Consider the following 10,459-nt stretch of genomic DNA (forward strand, 5'->3'; position numbering starts at 1 on the left):
TCACTATCCGCCTCACCCCCAACCATCACTTTCGACCCCACTTCCGCTGCTTCTTTGCTTTCCTGGAACTCTCCCATGGAAGCAAAAAAGCTGCCAAGGCGTCCAAGAGTCCCAATAAGTTGAAGTTAGCTGTCGAGACCAAGAAGGTGCTGAAGAGTCCGGCCAAGTCCAATGCTACGAAGTCAAAGAAGTGAATCCGCTCGGGCCACGCGCGATTCACTCCACCACAAAGGCTCTTTTCAGAGCCACCCACTTAGTGCAAAAAGTGAAACAAAGGCTGCTGCGTTTAAATTAATGATTCGTAACCAAACAGAATAATTACAGTGTATTGCTTTGATGTTGAATGTGAAGAGGAGTCGGAGACTGGTAAAGCACTTCTTTATTCTTCAAACCACAGCCACACTCGTTCCTCAAACCAACCCCGAACACGCGTCTCACCGCGCCCCCTTTAAACCCTCCAACTCCACCCCCTTCCTAATCCACGTCTCTGTCGAGCACGCCGCGTGCGTGTGACGTCAGCGCCTTTTAACCCTTGATCCCTTTCTCATGTATTCCTTTGCGTGTGATTGATGTGTGCGATGTTGAATGCGGAGATTGTGTGTCTGTGTGGTGCGAGTGTGTGAGGATGGCTCGGACATCCCCTACAAATGCATGTCACATTTTGTAAGTCAAACATATTTAAACATTTTCAACAAAGGACTGACGTGGGAAATCTCCAGTGACAAAGTACAATACATATTTATTTAATCAAAATCCACATTATTGAGGAACCTCACACTTTTAATTATTTGTTGCGCCTCCTAATTTCATCATAATGTTGAATGTGCCAAATATAGTACCGTATTCATTACAATGATACATTGATTCCAGGCAGCTTCACTCAATTTGCTTGAGGAAGCAGCATCGCTTCAGGACACCAAAGCAGCTCATCGCCACATGACCGTGACGCGGCATTCTGCAATGATACAATCCACGTCCCCAGCCATCGAGCCCAGTGCACGCTGCCGACCAATCAGCGCGCTCCCTTAGTGCAACGTCACGACTCCACTGACCAATGAGCGATCTCGGATCGCCGGGATCGTTGCGCGCCAACCGTTGCACCACTGCTTCCCACACTGACAAACAAAGACAAAGATCCCCCGTGTAGCCTCAACAGAATGTTGGGGTAGGTACTGTTAGCGAGCACCTATGAATACCGGCACGGTACAGTAGGGGTAGGTGGGTAGCACCACGCCCGACCCCCTTTGTCTCCCAGTAACGATGTGTAAAAAGTGTCGATATTTACAGAAAACACCACGTACTCATTTGAGGCTGAGTCGACCTATGCGAGGCCTAGCACCGATTAAATAATCGTCACAGGTGTTGACCGTGAGAATCGAACGCGGTCGCCGGGTTCATAGCGCAGCACGACACTCACTCACACACCTACCCAACCATCTCCCCACCATGTGACACACCACCCATCTAGGGTGCGTCTTACATTCTGGTGCCTGTGATGCCAGATTTGTATGAATGTGTGAGTGGAACGGTGGCCCAGTGGTTACACACCGCACCAGGTACTTACTTACTCAGTCTCTGAAGAACAGATGGTGATCATTCAAACTTCATATGCGCAAAAAGAGGTGACGTTACCACCACGCTTGTGCCAGGCTTCGTGCACTTCGAGGTCACGTGATTGGGCCAATTGTCTGCGTTTTATCCACGCGGCGCTCCGTGCGTTGTTGTGAGCGTCGCCTCTCTGCCCTCCATTGTTGCTGAAGAGCGAACGCCTCCAAGTTCCCAGTCGCCTCCTTCACGATCTTGATACCCCTGCTGGTAGCGGTTATCGTCAAGTCTCAGCTCCACATCCTCCTGTACCACATTGGCCCGGCTCTTCTCGAGGCTGTGCCGCGTTCGTTTAGCCCCCTTCTATCCGGCCAAACAGAAGCTGCTTGGGCAACGCAGCCTCGCCTGTCGGAGGAGCTCATCGATGGCACTGTAACCACAAACACAAAGGTCCCTCTGCATAGCCTTAACAGACTGTTCGGGGAAGTGTTACTAGCGAGCAGCTCTGAAGGCCGGAGCGGCGCACGAGGGTATGTTGTGGCCAGGACCACGCCTGGACACCTTTGTCTTCCTATTGGCGATGTTTACACACCGCACCAGGTACCCACTTGAGGCAGAGTCGACCTAGGGGACGCCCGGAATTGTTTCAGATAATCGTTACTGCGAGCCGAAAGTCTTTGTATGAGGTGGACTGGTGGCGCAGCGGATAGCAACACTGCACCATGAATCCAGTGACATGAGTTCAATATCCGGCCACCGCTAACTTCAGCGGGTGTCCTTATTCACCGACCGCCACAGATCATCATTCGCAGCTGCCATGTTCAATCCACTGTTGGATGATGGATTACCCAAGCTTTCACACGTAAAATACACACACACACGTGTATGTATATATACATACACGTGTGTGTGTGTGCACACAAACATCGGCAACAACGCAACAACCCCCAACCCCCCCTCTGACCGACTCCGCCCCACCGCTCCCGAGGACCACGCGCGGTAGACCGGACTATTTGTCGGAGTAAACCGCCCCGCACGTTCGCGAGTGCGCACTGCCGAGAATCACTCCGCCCCGTGATCAGGCTCCGTGTGCCGTTCTCGACATTGTGGGTGCTGGCCTCGTGTCGCGAGGTAGCGACGCGTGGTGAAGTTAAAACCTCGCGCAGTGGATTACCAACTCGTTCACGTGGATTAGCGGTATTTCATTTTGATTCACACCTACACTTTTATACTCACTGAGAGTGGGGGGCACCCTGCAGGCTGTGTAGAGTGGGGGGCACCCTGCAGGCTGCTTGTAGAGTGGGGGGCACACGCTTGGGTGTGTGGGCTGTGTGTGTAGAGTCGGGAGGACCCTACAGAATACGATGTCCTACAGTGGTTGACTTAAATTGTTGTCATCATCATCTTCATTACTATGGTTATGATTATTATGGCTATTATACAATGTATTTGGTGATACTGTATCTGTAGGCAGTCATAATTTACATTTGTAAGGCGCATTTCATCCATAGATCCCAATGTGTCATGTGTATGGAAAGCAGGAAATTAACAGAACCAGCTGAGTAAACGGCCAGAACTAAGGGGTAAAGGCCAGTTTAAAGAGGTGAGTTTTCAAGACACTTAAATATACCCAACGACTCTGATGATCTTTTTAGCAAAGGCAAAGCATTCCAAAGCTTTGGAGCTGCACGCTCACCCCTACATCATCCACGCTCTCCCCTACACCATCCACGCTCACCACTTCACCATCCACGCTCACCACTACACCATCCATACTTTCCCCTATACCATCCACTCTTACCCCTACACCATCCACGCTCACCCCTGCAACATCCACGCTCACCCCTGCAACATCCACGCTCACCTTTACAACCTCCATGCTCACCCCCTACACCATCTACGCTCACTCCTACATCATCCATGCTCACCTTTACAACGTCCACACTCATCCCTACACCACCCATGCTTTCCCCTATACCATCCACACTCACCTCTACACCGTCCATGCTCACCCCTAGACCATCCACGTTTATGCGTGGACTTTGTAAAAGTGAGCATGGATGATGTAGGAGTGAGCGTGGATGGTGTAGGAGTGAGCGTGGATGGTGTAGGAGTGAGCATGGATGATGTAGGAGTGAGCGTGGAGGTTGTAGGGGTGAGAGTGGATGGTGTCGGGGTGAGTATGGATGTTGGAGAGGTGAGCGTGGATGGTGTAGGGGTGAGCGTGGATGTTGTAGGAGTGAGCGTGGATGTTGTAGGAGTGAGCGTGGATGTTGTAGGGGTGAGCGTGGATGGTGTAGGGGTGAGAGTGGATGTTGTAAAGGTGAGCGTGGATGGTGTAGGGGTGAGAGTGGATGTTGTATGAGTGAGCATGGACGGTGTAGATGTGAGTGTGGATGGTATAGGGGAAAGCGTGGATGGTGTAGTGGTGAGTGTGGATGGTGTAGGGGTGAGCGTGGATGTTGTAGGGGTGAGCGTGGCTATTGTAGGGGTGAGCGTGGATGGTGTAGGGGTGAGCGTGGATGGTCTAGGAGTGAGCGTGGATGTTGTAGGGGTGAGAGTGAATGGGGTTGGGGTGTTCGTGGATGGTGTTGGGGTGAGTGTGGATGTTGGCGAGGTGAGCATTGATGTTGCAGGGGTGAACGTGGATGTTGTATGGGTGAGAGTGGATGTTGTAAAGGTGAGCGTGGATGGTGTAGGGGTGAGAGTGGATATTGTATGAGTGAGCATGGACGGTGTAGAGGTGAGTGTGGATGGTATAGGGGATAGCATGGATGGTGTAGTGGTGAGCGTGGATGGTGTAGGGGTGAGAGTGGATTTGGTGGGGGTGAGCGTGGATGTGGTAGGGGTGAGCGTGGATGGTGTAGGAGTGAGCGTGGATGGTGTAGGGGTGAGCGTGGATGGTGTAGGGGTGAGCGTGGATGGTGTAGGGGTGAGCGTGGATGTTGTCGGGGTGAGTATGGATGTTGGAGAGGTGAGCGTGGATGGTGTAGGGGTGAGAGTGGATGTTGTATGAGTGAGCATGGACGGTGTAGATGTGAGTGTGGATGGTATAGGGGAAAGCGTGGATGGATGCTCACCTTCACAACCTCCCCGCTCACCCCCTACCCCATCTACGCTCACTCCTACATCATCCATGCTCACCTTTACAACGTCCACGCTCACCCCTACACCATCCACACTCACCCCTACACCATCCACGTTTACTCCTACAACACCCACGCTCACTCCTGCAACATCCACGCTCTCTCATACAAAATCCACGCTCACTCCTGCAACATCCACGCTCACCCCTACACCATCCACGCTCACCCCTACAATAGCCACGCTCACCCTTACACCATCCACGCTCACCACTACACCATCCACGCTTTCCCCTATACCATCCACACTCACATCTACACCGTCCATGCTCACTCATACAACATCCACTCTCACCCCTACACCATCCACGCTCACCTTTACAACATCCACTCTCACCCCTACACCATCCACGCTCACTCCTACAACATCCACGCTCACTCCTGCAACATCCACGCTCACCCCTACACCATCCACGCTCACCCCTACACCATCCACGCTCACCTCTCCTACATCCATACTCACCCCGACACCATCCACTCTCACCCCGACACCATCCACTCTCACCCCCCACACCATCCACGCCCACCCCAACCCCATCCACTCTCACCCCTACAACATCCACGCTCACTCCTACACCATCCACGCTCACCTTTACAACCTCCACGCTCACCTTTACAACCTCCACGCTCACCCCCTACACCATCTACACTCACCCCTACACCATCCACGCTCACCCCAACACCATCCACGCTCACTCCTACACCATCCAAGCTCACCCTACACCATCCACGCTCACCCCTAAAATAGCCACGCTCACCCCTCCACCATCCACGCTCACGCCTACAACATTCACGCTCACTCCTGCAATATCCACGCTCACCCCTGCAACATCCACGCTCACCCCCTACACCATCTACGCTCACTCCTACATCATCAATGCTCACCTTTACAACGTCCACGCTCACCCCTACACCATCCACGCTCACCCCTACCCCATCCACGTTTACTCCTACAACACCCACGTTCACTCCTGCAACATCCACGCTCACCCCTACACCATCCACGCTCACCCCTACACCATACTCGCTCCTTAAACATCCACGCTCTCTCATACAAAATCCACGCTCACTCCTGCAACATCCACGCTCACACCTACGCCATCCACGCTCACCGCTACAATAGCCACGCTCACCCCTACACCATCCACGCTCACCTCTACAACATCCACGCTCACTCCTACACCATCCACGCTCACCACTACACCATCCACGCTTTCCCCTATACCATCCACACTCACATCTACACCGTCCATGCTCACTCATACAACATCCACTCTCACCCCTACACCATCCACGCTCACCTCTCCAACATCCATACTCACCCCGACAACATCCACGCCCACTCCAACCCCATCCACTCTCACCCCTACAACATCCACGCTCACTCCTACACCATCCACGCTCACCTTTACAACCTCCACGCTCACATTTACAACCTCCATGCTCACCCCCTATACCATCTACGCTCACTCCTACATCATCCATGCTCACCTTTACAACGTCCACGCTGACCCCTACACCATCCACGCTCACCCCTACACCATCCACGTTTACGCCTACAACACCCACGCTCACTCCGGCAACATCCACGCTCACCCCTTCACCATCCACACTCACCCCTACAACATCCACGCTCTCTCATACAAAATCCATGCTAACTCCTGCAACATCCACGCTCACCCTTACACCATCCACGCTCACCCCTACAACATCCACGCTCACCCCTACAACATCCACCCTCACCCCAACACCATCCACGCTCACCGCTACAACATCCACCCTCACCCCTACAACATCCCCGCTCACCCCTACAACATCTACGTTCACCCCTACAACGTCCACGCTCACCCCTACACCGTCCACGCTCACCTTTACAATGTCCACGCTCACTCCTACACCATCCACGCTCACCCCTACACCATCCACGCTCACCCCTACACCACCCACGCTCACCCCTACACCATCCACGCTCACTCCTACACCATCCACGCTCACCCCTACACCTTCCACGCTCACCCCTACCACATCCACGCTCACCCCCACCAAATCCACTCTCACCCCTACACCATCCACGCTCACCACTACACCATCCATGCTTTCCCCTATACCATCCACACTCACCTCTACACCTTCCATGCTCACTCATACAACATCCACTCTCACCCCTACACCATCCACGCTCACCTTTACAACATCCACTCTCACCCCTACAACATTCACGCTCACTCCTGCAACATCCACGCTCACCCCTGCAACATCAATGCTCACCTCGCCAACATCCATACTCGCCCCGACACCATCCATGCCCACTCCAACCCCATCCACTCTCATCCCTACAACATCCACGCTCACTCCTACACCATCCACGCTCACCTTTACAACCTCCACGCTCACCTTTACAACCTCCACACTCACCCCCTACACCATCTACGCTCACTCCTACATCATCCATGCTCACCTTTACAACGTCCACGCTCACCGCTACACCATCCACGCTCACCCCTACACCATCCACGTTTTCTCCTACAACACCCACGCTCACTCCGGCAACATCCACGCTCACCCCTACACCAACCACACTCACCCCTTCAACATCCACGCTCTCTCATACAAAATCCATGCTCACTCCTGCAACATCCACGCTCACCCCTACACCATCCACGCTCACCCTTACAATAGCCACGCTCACCCCTACACCATCCACGCTCACCTCTACAACATCCACACTCACCTCTACACCATCCACCCTCACCCCGACAACATCCACGCTCACCCCTACAACATCCACCCTCACCCCAACACCATCCACGCTCACCGCTACAACATCCACCCTCACTCCTACACCATCTACGCTCACTTCTACAACATCCACGCTCACCCCTACACCATCCACCCTCACCTTTACAACATCCACTCTCACCCCTACACCATCCACGCTCGCCTCTCCAACATCCATACTCACCCCGACACCATCCACTCTCACCCCAACACCATCCACGCCGACCCCAACCCCATCCACTCTAACCCCTACAACATCCACGCTCACTCCTACACCATCCATGCTCACCTTTACAAAGTCAATGCTCACCCCTACACCATCCACGCTCACCCCTACACCATCCACGTTTACTCCTACAACACCCACGCTCACTCCTGCAACATCCACGCTCACCTCGCCAACATCCACACTCACCCTAACACCATCCACGCTCACCCCAACCCCATTCACTCTCACCCCTACAACATCCACGCTCACTCCTACACCATCCATGCTCACCTTTACAACCCCCACGCTCACCCCCTACACCATCTACGCTCACTCCTACATCATCCATGCTCACCTTTACAACATCCACGCTCACTCCTACACCATCCAAGCTCACCCCTACACCATCCACGCTCACCCCTACAATAGCCACGCTCACCCCTACACCATCCACGCTCACCCCTACAACATTCACGCTCACTCCTGCAATATCCACGCTCACCCCTGCAACATCCACGCTCACCCCCTAACCATCTACGCTCACTCCTACATCATCCATGCTCACCTTTACAACGTCCAGCGCTCACCCCTACACCATCCACACTCACCCCTACACCATCCACGTTTACTCCTACAACACCCACGCTCACTCCTGCAACATCCACGCTCTCTCATACAAAATCCACGCTCACTCCTGCAACATCCACGCTCACCCCTACACCATCCACGCTCACCCCTTAAACATCCACGCTCTCTCATACAAAATCCACGCTCACTCCTGCAACATTCACGCTCACCCCTACACCATCCACGCTCACACTTACACCATCCACGCTCACCCCTACAATAGCCACGCTCACCTCTCCACATCCATACTCACCCCGACACCATCCACGACCACTCCAACCCCATCCACTCTCACCCCTACAACATCCACGCTCACTCCTACACCATCGACGCTCACCTTTACAACCTCCACGCTCACCTTTACATCCTCCACGCTCACCCCCTACACCATCTACGCTCACTCCTACATCATCCATGCTCACCTTTACAACGTCCACGCTCACCCCTACACCATCCACGCTCACCCCTACACCATCCACGTTTTCTCCTACAACACCCACGCTCACTCCGGCAACATCCACGCTCACCCCTACACCAACCACACTCACCCCTTCAACATCCACGCTCTCTCATACAAAATCCATGCTCACTCCTGCAACATCCACGCTCACCCCTACACCATCCACGCTCACCCCTACAATAGCCACGCTCACCCCTACACCATCCACGCTCACCTCTACAACATCCACATTCACCTCTACACCATCCACCCTCACCCCGACAACATCCACGCTCACCCCTACAACATCCACCCTCACCCCAACACCATCCACGCTCACCGCTACAACATCCACCCTCATTCCTACACCATCTACGCTCACTTCTACAACATCCACGCTCACCCCTACACCATCCACCCTCACCTTTACATCATCCACTCTCACCCCTACACCATCCACGCTCGCCTCTCCAACATCCATACTCACCCCGACACCATCCACTCTCACCCCAACACCATCCATGCCCACCCCAACCCCATCCACTCTAACCCCTACAACATCCACGCTCACTCCTACACCATCCATGCTCACCTTTACAAAGTCCATGCTCACCCCTACACCATCCACGCTCACCCCTACACCATCCACGTTTACTCCTACAACACCCACGCTCACTCCTGCAACATCCACGCTCACCTCGCCAACATCCACACTCACCCTAACACCATCCACGCTCACTCCTACACCATCCAAGCTCACCCCTACACCATCCACGCTCACCCCTACAATAGCCACGCTCACCCCTACACCATCCACGCTCACCCCTACAACATTCACGCTCACTCCTGCAATATCCACGCTCACCCATGCAACATCCACGCTCACCCCCTAACCATCTACGCTCACTCCTACATCATCCATGCTCACCTTTACAACGTCCACGCTCACCCCTACACCATCCACACTCACCCCTACACCATCCACGTTTACTCCTACAACATCCACTCTCACCCCTACACCATCCACGCTCACTCCTACAACATCCACTCTCACTCCTGCAACATCCACGCTCACCCCTACACCATCCACGCTCACCCCTACACGATCCACGATCACCTCTCCTACATCCATACTCACCCCGACACCATCCACTCTCACCCCGACACCATCCACTCTCACCCCCCACACCATCCACGCCCACCCCAACCCCATCCACTCTCACCCCTACAACATCCACGCTCACTCCTCCACCATCCACGCTCACCTTTACAACCTCCACGCTCACATTTACAACCTCCACGCTCACCCCCTACACCATCTACGCTCACTCCTACATCATCCATGCTCACCTTTACAACGTCCACGCTGACCCCTACACCATCCACGCTCACCCCTACACCATCCACGTTTACGCCTACAACACCCACGCTCACTCCGGCAACATCCACGCTCACCCCTTCACCATCCACACTCACCCCTACAACATCCACGCTCTCTCATACAAAATCCATGCTAACTCCTGCAACATCCACGCTCACCCTTACACCATCCACGCTCACCCCTACAACATCCACGCTCACCCCTATAACATCCACCCTCACCCCAACACCATCCACGCTCACCGCTACAACATCCACCCTCACCCCTACAACATTCACGCTCACTCCTGCAATATCCACGCTCACCCCTGCAACATCCACGCTCACCCCCTAACCATC

At 54.0% G+C, this 10,459-nt stretch overlaps 1 long non-coding RNA gene across 1 annotated transcript; it reads right to left on the reverse strand.

Annotated features, from left to right (window-relative positions):
- Positions 1-721: 721 nt before the first annotated feature.
- Positions 722-2,389, reverse strand: LOC142907453 (uncharacterized). Its single transcript, XR_012931007.1, has 2 exons — positions 1,569-2,389; positions 722-1,115 (listed from the first exon to the last, which is right to left on the reverse strand). It is a non-coding gene; the product is annotated as an uncharacterized LOC142907453 (long non-coding RNA).
- Positions 2,390-10,459: the final 8,070 nt, after the last annotated feature.

Source organism: Petromyzon marinus, chromosome 79 (genome assembly GCF_048934315.1).
Source record: "Petromyzon marinus isolate PM22_M1 ecotype Great Lakes invasive population chromosome 79, UKy_Petmar_22M1.pri1.0, whole genome shotgun sequence".
NCBI classification, from domain to species: domain Eukaryota; kingdom Metazoa; phylum Chordata; class Hyperoartia; order Petromyzontiformes; family Petromyzontidae; genus Petromyzon; species Petromyzon marinus.